Raw genomic sequence first — 15,549 nt, 5'->3', positions numbered from 1 at the left:
GTTTTTATTATGGTTTGAATAGAAGGCGCTGTGAATTTTGGGCCTGCTCTGAAATATGTGATATTTGGCTTCTAAACGAGTTGGAAAAAGTGGGTGTGGTGTCAGTTTGTATCAGTTTGGTGTCAGAATGAAATCTAATTGACTGATGGACGGTGACTTGCTGGCTGACTTTTGTCCATTTGCAATATGTTTAAACAGTGAGGTACCATCACCAAAATGACATTCTGAAATCAACACCAACGAGTGATGGAGAGGAACCAGAATCACTGCCCGGCCATCCTGAGTTCATCGGGCCAGTCAATTTCGCATTTCTGCAGTATTTTTGAGCATGTCAAATTCGTGATGGTAAATGCCCATTGAAACATATTGCAAATGCACAGTGCATTTGCAATATGATTCAACAGTGAAAAACATCACCAAATGGACATGATGAAATCAACACAACGAGCGATGGAGAGGAACCACTATCACTGCTCGGCCATCTCGAGTTCATCAGGCCAGTCACTTATGCATTTCTGCAGTATTTTTGAGCATGTCAAATTCGTGATGGTAAATGCCCATTGAAACATATTGCAAATGGACAGCCGTGCGCCTGGTGATTGGAACGGGTTACCAGGATAACGTTTTTATAATGGTTTTAAATGCCTTTAGGGGTGTTCAAGGGATCCACGGTTGGGTAGGGAGCACCCCCCATCTCTGCTCATGCAATAGGGGTGCCCCTAGTCATTTTGGATATTTTTCAAAAAACGTTAAAAAACGACGAGTCCCACTTCTCTCATGTCACCATCGAGCGATGGAGAGGAACCACTTGCACTGCCCGTCCATCCCGAGTTCATCAGGCCAGTCACTTATGCATTTCTGCAGTATTTTTGAGCATGTCAAATTCGTGATGGTAAATGCCCATTGAAACATATTGCAAATGGACAGCCGTGCGCCTGGTGATTGGAACGGGTTACTAGGATAACGTTTTTATAATGGTTTTAAATGCCTTTAGGGGTGTTCAAGGGGTCCACGGTTGGGTAGGGAGCACCCCCCATCTCTGCTCATGCAATAGGGGCGCCCCTAGTCATTTTGGATATTTTTCAAAAAACGTTAAAAAACGACGAGTCCCACTTCTCTCATGTCACCATCGAGCGATGGAGAGGAACCACTTGCACTGCCCGTCCATCTCGAGTTCATCAGGCCAGTCACTTTTGCATTTCTGCAGTATTTTTGAGCATGTCAAATTCGTGATGGTAAATGCCCATTGAAACATATTGCAAATGGACAGCCGTGCGCCTGTTGATTGGAACGGGTTACCAGGATAACATTTTTATAATGGTTTTTAATGCCTTTAGGGGGGAGCAGGGGGTCTACGGTTGGGTAGGGAGCACCCAATAGGGCCCATCCAATAGGGGACGCCCCTTGTTGTCAAAATATCCATAACAAGCAATGAAGTCCCACCTCTCCCTCGTCATACATGACAAATAGACCATCTAGGTTGTTTAATGGCTTAACATAATGCTATATATAATTTGGGCAGTATAAATGCCTTTTGGACATGGTTCACTGACGTTTGGGTTTGTAAACCGACTCCCTATGATCATACATGGCAAATGGAGATAACATCCTGATTTGGCACTTTCAAATCTTTCATATTCCATTTGGACATTTCTTATGGCATTTTGCAAAAAAAAGTGACTTTTGACTTCGACTTTTGACTTCCTCTGAAATCATATTGCAAATGGACAAACATATGCCTTATGGACAAGTATATATTTTTTAAAGAATTATGATAATAAAATATGACACAAGTATGTTCATACAGTTCTTATACATGTGTAATTGACAAAATAATCTAAAGAATTTCAAAAACGGTACAGAAAGCACTTTTTTAAGGGGGTGATACGTTTTTGATTTTTTATTCACGTTCAAAATTTTACTCTTGGGTCTTGACTTGTGTTACATTTGCAATATGAAAATTTACGGTGGAGGGTGCTCGCCTTCTATTGGATCTTTGCAGTGTTACACTTGACATTTGCCATATGGCATTTGCAATCAGTTTTGAATGAAATGACGTCCAATTGAGTGATATTGTACATTGTGTATATGTTTCGTACTGTGCCAATATGATCCCATTCATTTTTGTCCATTTCAGGGTGTATTCCCTTACCAGATTTAATGTGTTATATTCTCCTACATTCCTTTCACATTTCCATAAACTTCAAAGTGTATACGTTCAAATGGTACCAGATGGATTACAAGGACGTGGACCAACTGGCAAGTGTCTTCACTGACATCTTCAACATCTCCCTGAAAGAGTCTGTAATACCAACATGTTTCAAGCAGACCACCATAGTCCCTGTGCCCAAGAAAGTGAAGGTAACCTGCATAAATGACTTCAGCCCCATAGCACTCATGTCAGTAGCCAAGGCCGGTCATGGCTCACATCAACACCATCATCCTGGAAACCCTAGACCCACTCAAATTGGCATACCGCCCCAACACATCCACAGATGACGGAATATCAATCGCACTCCACACTGCCCTTTCCCACCTGGACAAAAGGAATACCTATGTGAGAATGCTGTTCATTGACTACAGCTCAGCGTTCGACACCATAGTTTCCACAAAGCTCATCACTAAGCTTAGGACGCTGGGACTAAATATCTTCCTCTGCAATTGGATTCTGGACTTCCTGGCGGACCAGGCGGTAAGGGTAGGTAACAACACATCTGCCACACTAATCCTCAACACGGGGTCCCCTCAGGGGTGCGTGTTTAGTCCTTTCCTGTACCCCCTGTTCACCCACGACTGCTTGGCCAAGCACAACTCCAACACCATCATTAAGTTTGCTGACGACACAACAGTGGTAGGCCTGATCACCGACAACGATGAGACACCATATAGGGAGGAGGATTAGAGACCTGGCAATGTGGCACCAGGACAACAACCTCTCCCTCAATGTGAGCAAGACAAAGGAGATAATTCACATAGATGGGGCTGTAGCGGGTCGAGAGTTTCAAGTTCCTTGGTGTCCACATCACCAACAAACTATCATGTTCCAAACACACCAAGGCAGTCGTGAAGTGGGCATGACAAAGCCTATTCCACCTCAGGAAACTGAAACGATTTGGCATCAAAATGTTCTTTAGCTGAACCATCGAGAGCATCCTGACCGGTTGCATCAATGCCTGGCATGGCAACTGCTCGGCATCCGTCCATAAGGCGCTACAGAGGGTAATGCATACAACCCAGTACATCAATTCCATTAGCCCTGGGTGTCTTTTTTCATGCATCAGGTAATTCATCCACATGAAATGGTGGGATGGAAGCCTGGTTCATGTGATATAAACAATCGTTGTATTCCAAAATGTGCACTTGCGTTCTGCGTTCTCCCATTCTATCAAGGGTGATATTCCAAGATGTGACGACCCTTGTAGTAGAAAATCGGATCGAATACAACGCATTACAGAACTTGTGAAGTCAATTCGGCTTTTTAATACAAGAATATAGCAAGCCGGGAAGGTCCATGGAACACACTCCACTTTCCAGAGCCCCGGCTCCAGTATTTATCCACATATTGCATATGAGCCCATCCCAAATGCAAATAAAGTTACATTCCAATCCGTGCATCCCGCTTGTTCAGCTCAATAACGCCCATACCTGCTTTCCATCAGATTATAATGATAAGACCCTTGTTTTGTTCTTGTATTTAGCTAAAAGCATTCTTTTGTTTGTGTATTATCTAAGATCAGCAGACTATGTGTCTCCTCAGTTTCTAGCGTGTCCAGCTATACTAAAAATAGTTTACATTCCTCTATTTTACAGCCCTATGCTTTGGCTCTGTAATTAACTCTGTGTCCCTTTTGTGTGTGTGTCCTCATCTCCTTTAGCTTTAGGGTGCCCAGCTGTTCTGGTCACCTTAACTTCATATGGTTGTCTAAGATCAAACAGACTTGTATCTCCCCTGTGATGTGATTGATATCTGTAATCCATCATTTGGTCCTTTGGCTGACCCCCTCCTTATACAACCTCTGACCTTTGTATGTCCAGCTATTCTGTCACCCATGTGTTATATTTGCTCCCACAATCCCCCCTCTGGGGCTTCCTAGCCCCATAATAATACAAATATAAGGCTATCTTAGTTTATGTGAAAAAGAAAAAATATTTCAAAATAAAATTGACACAACATCATTCTAAATTTAAGCTATCAACATGATCCTCCCTCTCAGACACCTCTCCAACAAACATGATACCAACCTCTGTTAAAAGATTAAGGACATGGTCCATAGACACTTATAACCAGGATATCCCACTGTTTTCTACATGTTTTTAAATTTAACCTAGTATCTAAAAGGCAAAACTAATTTTTAATTAAAAGAAAACCCAGATATATTCATCGATATACCTATAAAAACATTCAACAAAACATACAAAAACACAAGGCCGTAAGCAAAAATAGACCTTACATAGCACCTCTTGTACTTACTACGGAAATGACCCTTGTTGTGGACATGTATCAGTTGACCTTCTTATGAATTTGGAATGACAGCATATACAGGTAAACCATCCTTATGAAAAACCATGACAAGCGTAACCACCTCCAGAGACCACTCCATACAGGCAGTTTGGATTACCAAAGATCCATAAACTATCCACAATACCTCTGTCTTGATAATTTAGCATAATAAGAGATGGCGCAACCTGAGTTATTTTACCACACAACCATCTTTTATTCCTCACCAACCCTTTATCTTTATTTCTACGAACCCCTGCAGTCTCTAGTACCCAAATAGTATCACATTCTACAGTGGTGTTACCTACATCAATACCTTCGGTGTTATGGCTGTAAAAACATTCATATATTCCTTTAATCACAGTGTTTCCATCTAACAAAGGCCCATTTAATTCAGTTCTAATGTTATAGACAGCACAATCCTTGTCACCCAACCCAGTGTCGTTCAACACAGTTCTGCCTCGAGTGCTCCCCTGAGCAATCATACATTCTATATCACACAAGGGAATAGAATACTTCGTCTTGGTACAAAGAACACTTTTCCAAGTTACACAGTTTTTAAATGATGCTGGTTCCGGGACTATTATGAGATCCGACAAAGGTGATTTACTACACAATATACAATTGTCCATTCTGTGCCTGTTTGCCGTATACTTAGCCCATCAGTACCATTCGTTTTTCACCTCTTCTTCCTGTGTGATGTCATTGAACGATTCTGAGTCTGATACATCTATATCTGTCATCTTGGCAATGTTCTTGTCATGAGGTGGGTCATTAAAGTTTGATTTTTTTTTCTCCAATTGTTAATAAAGAACCCTCCTGGTTCTGATGCTTTCTAGCTACCACAGGCTCTTCCTGTTTAGGTATTGGCGGAAGACCAATTCTGAATGACTGAGGAACTACTCCCTTCAGTCAATCTTGTTCTCGTTATTTCACCTTCAACTGGTTCAATCTGATTCATGGTAAGCATCCACTCTTCCACACATTTGATTAATATCAAGTCACATCCTTTGGGGTCCCAAACAGCTTCTCCCTTTGTTATATGACGCGTCCATCCACAGAGTGGCTCCTTCAGTACAGGTTTCTTCTTCCATACAGAAACTGTCCTTTGTTCCCCTAGTTCTGTTAGAATTTGTGGCGGAACATGAAACTTAAACCTATCAACAGGTCCTGTCTTTTTACCTCGTTCGACAGGTTCCTCTCTTCTCTTCCTGCTTTTATCATTTATCTTGATTGTGGGTGCGTGCATTATCTTCCTATTGTCCTCAGTTGCTCTTACTCTGCCATTGTCACTGTTCTTTCGTGGTCCTAATTACAATGGTTCATTATGGTGATCAGGTAAGAGCTGAAAAGTCAATTGTGGGGAAATCCCCATTTCTTTCATCTTGCAGGATTTCTGTTCTTCCTTGCACGATTTCTCCCTCTGCTCTTGGTTGGTGCTCCTCCTCCACTTTCTTCGCCTGTTGTTCCTCCCTCAGGCCGAACTGAGCCTCCATCTGGGAAGGCTTCCATTTCCGGGAAGAGATGTTCCCATTCTTTAGGCGATACCTCGGGGTCCCACTGTAGAGGGCTTCTGTCAAAGAGTCTGCCCCAACAAGTATATCATCAGGAGTAGTAGACATGTTACCCCCCCCACTTCTGGGCTTTCTGGCCATACTGGAGGAGGCTTTGGTCGTTTGTCTCTTTTCTTTTCAGGCTATTTTCTCCTGATGCTTCTTCTGAGTGTGTTAGCTGATGCACTCGTTGTATCTGGTCTGCCATTTTCTTGATTCCTCCCCGGCGCTTTGATCGATTCCGCTGCTCCTGCTCCCTCCGGGGTCCTCTCTGGTGAATCAGCATCCTCTGTGTCCTCATTTCTGTATGGTTGTGTCCTTCTCTCCGTCGGGACTCGGGTACAGTGGTTTAGATGATACCACGTCTTGCTTCTTTTCACTTGGACGGCCGTGATTGTGGCTGCAGCCACCTCGTAGGGTCCTTCCCTCCGAGGCTAATCCCACTTCCTTCGGAATACACTCGAACGTAGACTGGATCTCCTGGTATCACTGGGAGAGATCCTTCTGGTCCCCTTGGATCATCCGATGTGGAACCTCTCGTCCTGGTTCAGGTTTCTGCCTTCTTTCTGTGGGGCATTCATACTTAAAGACTTATGGCCTCTGTTCTATGATTACACCATACATTCTCTTACTTCCATCACTCATCACACAAACTGACCTTCCAGCTGAAGCTGGAGAACCCTTCTCCATCTGGTTTCCTAAACAAAAGACTTAGAAAACAAAAAACACAACATAACAGTATTGACAATGTTATGTGTTATGCATGACTGTATTCATAAATACTGAAATCTAAGACCATGACAATTCCCACTCTCTCTTCACCTGACTCTATGCTTCCAGGATGTGTTTCTGCTGGACTCTACAAAAATGGAGGCCCTAATTTGCTTCCTCATGCTTTTATCTAGTCTTCCCCTTTCAGCCACAGGTTCTGAGAGGTGTTCCCAAATCATGTCATTTTTTACTTAGTTCCCCATTTGCTCTATATCAACTGATAAGCCTGTGCATAACCTTAATCAACATTATTTCTTTTTGAATTAATTCAACACTGAATGGGCTTTCACATCAAGCCTTCAACATGTGGTTTAGAGTACAACTACCCTAACATACATTATCAAATAAAACAAATGACCCCACATTCAACCCAGTATGTCTACAGTAGAATCTAGTCTTTCTCTCTCTCTCTTTTGTTTTGTTTCACGTCCTCTGTCATGGTGTTTTCAAGCTCACCCATTATTCAGCTGGACCTTACTTCTTGTGAAACTTATGCACCCATCAAAGAGACATGACGATCTTTACCACTGCAGGTGCTATGAGAGGTATATCCCCAGCCTGGTGTATGTTGATGTACACTCAGTCTCCAGAGTTCAGCCCATGCCCTTCCATCTGACGTCTTATGTGCTGTCTTTTCCTGGGGGCATACACACTAACACATGGGTTATTTCCTGACAACAGACTTTCTTCTTATAGCAGGATCACTAAATCTTCATTTTTAAATAACAGCCCTATGTAAACATTCTGTTATGTGAACATTCTGTCTCAAATACCTGGCCTCTTGCCACAAAAATATTCATAATGATAGCCAAATTATGGTCCCTACAACACCTTCTGTAAGAATAATCAGTCAAGTGTCTTCCAGTTGAAAGAACATCCAATCCTAACAAAACTAAGTCCTAAGCTTCTCAAACTTTTGCTCTAGTGTTCAAAATGCCACTACTTATTATTTTTACCATAATCTAGGTGTGTGTAATGTTCTATTTACTTTTAGAATTGTCCCTATATTTTAATTGTCCCTACAAGACCAACTGTCCTTCCTTATCTGTTAATTATCCCATAGGTCACATCCTATCCTAGAACACCATTTACCCATCCCCCCTTTGTTACCTGGTTCTGCCCAGGCAACAACCTTGCCTACTCTTAATCAATGTGTCATGTCTTGTTATGTCTGTTCCTGTCCTTTCTCTTCACTCTGTCTCTCTCTGCTGGTCTTTTTAGGTTACCTTCTCTGTCTCTCATTCTTCAGCTGTTCTACATCTCCTCTAACTAGCTCATTCACTCTTTCACACCTGTTCTCTCTTCCCCTCTGATTAGGTCTCTATTTCTCTCTCTGTTCCTGCTACTTTCAGTGTCTGATTCTTGTTTGTGTTTTTTGATGCCAGAAGCAAGCTGTCGTCGCGTTTGCTTCCACCTTGTCCTATCCTGTCGGAGTCTGCCTGGCAGGTGCATCCTGCATTATACTAACGTTCTTTTTGTTCCATTGACCACGTTGGAAGAGGATTTATGCCATTCCTGTTTTTTCATTAAAGAACTCTGTTTTCTGTTAAAACCGCTTTTGGGTCTTCACTCAAGTACATAACAGAAGAATCAGACCAAGAATGGACCCAGCGGCTCCGGACCCTTTTCACTCCGCCGTCGAGATCCAGGGAGCGATGCTAGGCAGACACGAGGAGGAGTTGTCTGCTGCTCGACATGCCGTTGAGACCCTGGCCGTCCAAGTCTCCGACCTCACAAGACAGGTTCACCAACTCCACCTCGATCCACCGCCCACTTCCAGGGTTTCCGAGTCTCCGGAGCCCAGGATCAACAACCCGCCGTGTTACTCTGGGGAGCCCACTGAGTGCCGCTCATTCCTCACTCAGTGTGATGTGGTGTTCTCTCTCCAGCCCAACACTTACTCCAGGAGCGCAGCCCGCATCGCCTACGTCATTTCTCTCCTTACCGGACGGGCGCGTGAGTGGGGCACGGCAGTCTGGGAGGCGAGGGCTGTGTGTATTAACCAGTATCAGGACTTTAAGGAGGAGATGATACGGGTTTTTGACCGTTCTGTTTTTGGCGAGGAGGCTTCCAGGGCCCTGTCTTCCCTATGTCAGGGGAATAGATCCATAACGGATTATTCTATTGAGTTTCGCACTCTCGCTGCCTCTAGTGACTGGAACGAGCCGGCTTTGCTCGCTCGTTTTCTGGAGGGTCTCCTCGTCGAGGTTAAGGATGAGATCCTCTCCCGGGAGGTTCCTTCCAGTCTGGACTCCTTAATAGCTCTCGCTATTCGCATAGAGCGACGGTTTGATCTTCGTCGCCGAGCTCGTGGAAAGGAGTTCGCGTTCTCCGTTGCTCCCCTCTCCACATCACTGCCACCTGCCGCATCACTGCCACCCTCCTCCGCCGGCTCGGATGCTGAGTCTATGCAGCTGGGGGTATCCGCATCTCGGCCAAGGAGAAGGAACGGAGAATCACCAATCGCCTCTGTCTCTACTGCGGCTCCGCTGGTCATTTTGTCACCTCATGCCCAGTAAAAGCCAGAGCTCATCAGTAAGAGGAGGGCTACTGGTGAGCGCAACTACTCAGGTCTCTCCTTCAAGATCATGCACTACCTTTCCGGTCCATCTCCGCTGGCCCGGTTCATCTGCTTCCTGCAGTGCCTTGATAGACTCTGGGGCAGAGGGCTGTTTTATGGACGAGACCTGGGCTCGGGAACATGACATTCCTCTCAGACAGTTAGGGGAGCCCACGGCCTTGTTCGCTTTAGATGGTAGTTCTCTCCCCAAGATTCAGCGTGAGACGCTGCCTTTAACCCTCACTGTCTCTGGTAATCATAGCGAAACCATTTCTTTTTTAATTTTTCGTTCACCTTTTACACCTGTTGTTTTGGGTCATCCCTGGCTAGTGCGCCATAACCCTTCTATTAATTGGTCTAGTAATACTATCCTATCCTGGAATGTTTCTTGTCATGTGACCTGTTTAATGTCTGCTATCCCTCCTGTTTCCTCTGTCTCTACTTCACAGGAGGAGCCTGGCGATTTGACAGGGGTGCCGGAGGAGTATCACGATCTGCGCACGGTGTTCAGTCGTTCCAAGGCCACTTCTCTCCTCCACACCGGTCGTATGACTGTAGTATTGATCTCCTTCCGGGAACTACTCCCCCCCGGGGTAGATTATACTCTCTGTCGGCTCCCGAACGTAAGGCTCTCGAGGATTATTTGTCGGTTTCGCTCAACGCCGGTACCATAGTCTCCTCCTCCTCTCCCGCCGGAGCGGGGTTTTTTTTTGTTCAGAAGAAGGACGGGTCCCTGCGCCCATGCGTGGATTATCGAGGGCTGAATGACATAACAGTTAAGAATCGTTATCCGCTTCCTCTTATGTCTTCAGCCTTCGAGATCCTGCAGGGAGCCAGGTTTTTCACCAAATTGGACCTTCGTAACGCCTACCATCTCGTGCGCATCAGGGAGGGGGACGAGTGGAAGACGGCGTTTAACACTCCGTTAGGGCACTTTGAATACCGGGTTCTTCCTTTCGGCCTCGTTAACGCTCCAGCTGTCTTTCAGGCACTAGTTAACGACGTCCTGAGAGACATGCTGAACATTTTTGTTTTCGTTTACATGGACGATATCCTGATTTTTTCTCCGTCTCTCTCGATTCATGTTCAGCACGTGCGACGCGTCCTCCAGCGCCTTTTTGGAGAACTGTCTTTATGTGAAGGCTGAGAAGTGCATTTTTCATGCCGCCTCTGTCCCTTTTCTCGGTTCCGTTATTTCCGCTGAGGGCATTAAGATGGATCCCGCTAAGGTCCAGGCTGTCATTGATTGGCCCGTTCCTAAGTCACGCGTCGAGCTGCAGCGCTTTCTGGGCTTCGCTAATTTCTATCGTCGTTTCATCCGTAATTTCGGTCAGGTGGCAGCTCCCCTCACAGCCCTTACTTCTGTTAAGACGTGCTTTAAGTGGTCCGTTTCCGCCCAGGGAGCTTTTGATCTTCTTAAGAATCGTTTACATCCGCTCCTATTCTTGTTACACCTGACATCTCTAGACAGTTTGTTGTTGAGGTTGACGCGTCAGAGGTGGGCGTGGGAGCCATTCTTTCTCAGCGCTCTCTCTCTGACGGCAAGGTCCATCCTTGCGCGTTTTCTCTCATCGCTTATCGCCGTCAGAACGTAACTATGATGTTGGTAATCGCGAACTGCTCGCCATCCGCTTAGCCCTAGGCGAATGGCGACAGTGGTTGGAGGGGGCGACTGTTCCTTTTGTCGTTTGGACTGACCATAGGAACCTTGAGTACATCCGTTCAGCCAAACGACTTAATGCGCGTCAGGCTCGTTGGGCTCTGTTTTTCGCTCGTTTCGAGTTTGTTATTTCTTATCGTCCGGGCTCAAAAACACCAAGCCTGATGCTTTATCTCGTCTCTTCAGTTCTTCTGAGGTCTCCACCGACCCCGAGGGGATTCTCCCTGAAGGGCGTGTTGTCGGGTTGACTGTCTGGGGAATTGAGAGGCAGGTAAAGCAAGCACTCGCTCACACTCCGTCGCCGCGAGCTTGTCCTAGGAACCTTCTGTTCGTTCCCGTTCCTACTCGTCCGGCCGTTCTTCAGTGGGCCCACTCTGCCAAGTTAGCCGGCCACCCCGGCGTTCGGGGTACGCCTTCGCTTCCATTCGCCAGCGTTTCTGGTGGCCCACTCGGGAACGTGACGCGCGTCGATTTGTCGCCGCTTGTTCGGTCTGCGCGCAGACTAAATCTGGGAACTCTCCTCCTGCCGGCCGTCTCAGACCGCTTCCCATTCCCTCTCGACCGTGGTCTCACATCGCTTTAGATTTTATCACCGGACTGCCTTCATCAGCGGGGAAGACAGTTATTCTTACGGTTGTCGATAGATTCTCTAAGGCGGCTCATTTCATTCCTCTCGATAAGCTACCTTCTGCTAAGGAGACGGCTCAGATCATTATCGAGAATGTTTTCCGAATTCATGGCCTTCCTTCTGACGTCGTTTCCGACAGAGGCCCGCAGTTCACGTCCCAATTTTGGAGGGAGTTTTGCCGTTTGATTGGGGCTTCCGTCAGTCTCTCGTCCGGCTTTCATCCCCAGTCTAACGGTCAAGCCGAACGGGCCAATCAGACTGTTGGTCGCATTTTACGCAGTCTTTCTTTCGTAACCCTGCGTCTTGGTCAGAACAGCTCCCCTGGGCAGAGTACGCCCACAACTCGCTTCCCTCGTCTGCTACCGGTCTATCCCCTTTTCAGAGTAGCCTCGGGTACCAGCCTCCGCTGTTCTCTTCTCAGCTCGCCGAGTCCTGCGTCCCCTCCGCTCAGGCTTTTGTCCAGCGTTGCGAGCGCACCTGGAAGGGGGTCAGGTCGGCACTTTGCCGTAATAGGGCGCAGACTGTGAGGGCCGCTAAAGCGTAGGACCAAGAGTCCTAGATATTGTTGCGGTCAGAGAGTATGGCTCTCCACTCAGAACCTTCCCCTTAAGACAGCTTCTCGCAAGTTGGCCCCGCGGTTCATTGGTCCGTTCCGTATTTCTCAGGTCATTAATCCTGTCGCAGTGCGACTTCTTCTCCCGCTATCTTCGTCGCGTTCACCCGGTCTTCCATGTCTCCTGTGTTAAGCCCGTTCTTCGCGCCCCGCCGTCCCTCTCCCCTCCCCATCCTTGTCGAGGGCGCACCCATCTACAGGGTTCGTAAGATTTTGGACATGCGCCCTCGGGGCCGTGGTCATCAGTACCTAGTGGATTGGGAGGGGTACGGTCCTGAGGAGAGGAGTTGGGTTCCCTCTCGGGACGTGCTGGACCGTTCGCTGATCGACGATTTCCTCCGTTGCCGCCAGGTTTCCTCCTCGAGTGCGCCAGGAGGCGCTCGGTGAGTGGGGGGGGTACTGTCATGTCTTGTTATGTCTGTTCCTGTCCTTTCTCTTCACTCTGTCTCTCTCTGCTGGTCTTTTTAGGTTACCTTCTCTGTCTCTCATTCTTCAGCTGTTCTACATCTCCTCTAACTAGCTCATTCACTCTTTCACACCTGTTCTCTTTCCCCTCTGATTAGGTCTCTATTTCTCTCTCTGTTCCTGCTACTTTCAGTGTCTGATTCTTGTTTGTGTTTTTTGATGCCAGAAGCAAGCTGTCGTCGCGTTTGCTTCCACCTTGTCCTATCCTGTCGGAGTCTGCCTGGCAGGTGCATCCTGCATTATACTAACGTTCTTTTTGTTCCATTGACCACGTTGGAAGAGGATTTATGCCATTCCTGTTTTTTCATTAAAGAACTCTGTTTTCTGTTAAAACCGCTTTTGGGTCTTCACTCAAGTACATAACACAATGACTTAGGTAAGATTAGTAAATTATCCTTATATCTGACATTATCATGTAGGAGCCCCTTTTAATTTTCCACATGTCCAATTCTCCCTTTAATAGTCAAGTTCAATGCTACATTAGACATATTAAAGAACCCTTTATCCTTAAAATCAAAATTCAGTTGTGTAATTTAAAACTCATAAAATTCCATATTTGAGTGTGCCTCTTTAAAATACCTTTGCACCAAAACAAATAGTCCTAACAATGGTTTTAGGTGTATATACTTGCAGACCTGTTTTAATTTGGTGGTTAATGGCCTCATTCTCCCCAAGATTATAATCCCAGGAAACATCCAAAATTGAGACACCTAAACATCAATATTCCCAGAAGAACACAACACTCCTAACTGGCATTCACTATGCTAATTCCGATTTAGAAACTCAAAAGTGAACTATAAACTAAACCTAATGATGATTCCCCTTTAACACAAATCATTAATCATACGTTTTAAACAACGTCAATGTATATGATTACTTAAATGAACATGCTATCCTTAGATACAATTAACCCGATAACGTTATTGTATTACTTCTTCCCCTCTGCCGCAAATGTCGTACATTTCTCAGTGTAAGAAATCCTAATCCCAAATTATTTAATAAAAATATAAACGCGTTTTTCCTTGGCTCCTTCAACTCACATATTTTAGATAACTTCCATCCGTCCTGGTATGAAGAATCCTACTTAAACATACCAGAACTAATGCTTAATTAAGTTGAATCAACTCCTAGAATAACCAGTCTCATAGGAATCAAACAAGTAGGTATATGGACTTCTGAAAAGTGACTCAAAACAATAATGCACGCATTTTCCTTCTAAAAGACACAAACAATTTTCTCTGGTACCCCCAGTCCGTGGCGACAACAGTGCCTCGCGAGTGATGTCATCAACAAGCGCTCAACCTTGGCTCAATCCGTAACGACTTTCAATGAATTGTTGGCTGTCTACAGCAACAGTATTTCGGGTTCGATGAACCAACCCTAATTTATCACATCTGTTGAATCCTGAATTAGAGTTTACAACATCAATCAACATTTCTCATCTTCCAATTCGCTAAATTTATTTTGATGGGCAGAAATCTATCGTAATTATTTCCCCGTTATTATTCAGAGCATTTTAATTACGACTCTATTCCCAATATATTATTCCCAACAGATAATCTGAAAAGTGAACAGACATCACTTTACCCTTATTTTAAGTTGAATGAGTTAGTCTTTCAATTTGAACCAAACAAACTATTTAATACGTTCAGTTTATATCTTATAGCAATACTAGTGACTAGTAGACGACTTTTTCTGCAAAACAATTTAATTACCACCAAGAACTCAGATATATATTTTTAATTAACGCCTCGGCTGGGAACCGGACCCTTAATCGCAGTTTGTAAGACTGCTCCGCTCACCACTATAACAGCAATGCTATGAACCTGACTGAGATTCTCCGCAAATAGACCCATTTTACAGTTATCTATAGTTGTTTATCCAGCATCTGGACAACAGAAAATAGTCCTAATTTAAACGCTCAAACTTTTCCCTCAGTTAGGATTTACCCAAAGACCATAACCCCAGGGAACTGATAATTTCTCCTATGAACCCATGTTAAAATTAAAATAAACCAATTTGAATAACTAGTCAATTCAAAAAATAATAGAATTTCAAAGTGATGGTACACTTTGAATAGAGACTGGTGTTTCTCAATCATTTTATAATTAACTCCCACCTGTTCCAACAATTTCTAGTGAAGTTGATCAGTCTTCACGGGAAATTATTAGGATCCAGGGCATTTGACACCATTAAAATGTTTCCACTCTCCATTCTTTAGAAACAACCTAAATATATTTTTAAAAACATTTCCATGCTTCTGCATACCCAATTTGAAACCGAACTGAAAACCCATTGAAAATGTAACCCCTTTTTTCTGGAAAAGAAATGTACATTTCGTTAACATTCACCATGCCACCCTCTAAATCAGCAAGCCAACAGTAACACACATACTAAAATCCCCTCACTTTTCCCGAGCATGCGACAAAAGCTCCAGCCATGCACAGAACGCACAATTCCTCCCTGCTCGGCCATCTGTATCCTACCCTTAGAAATTGAAAACACCCATACACTACAATTTGCTCTTCTTCTTAACTAATTCTACCACGTTTGTGATTTCTCATATACGTTTATTTTCCGTATTTTGACGCCAATAACAACTTCTCCAAGCATTCAATCACCATTAAAACCCTAGTAAAACCTACTCTATAATGTCTACAACTGTATTACTGAATATTACAGAAGCCTTAATGTCTTATTCTAGTACAGCACCTCAAATATCACTGTGTTTTTATCTTTGCTTATACTATTACTTTAACTTTATTCAGTGTATTAAATCCCATTTCTTATTTATAATATAA

This window comes from Oncorhynchus masou, chromosome 26 (genome assembly GCF_036934945.1).
Source record: "Oncorhynchus masou masou isolate Uvic2021 chromosome 26, UVic_Omas_1.1, whole genome shotgun sequence".
Lineage (NCBI taxonomy): Eukaryota > Metazoa > Chordata > Actinopteri > Salmoniformes > Salmonidae > Oncorhynchus > Oncorhynchus masou.
This window is presented reverse-complemented; position numbering follows the sequence as displayed.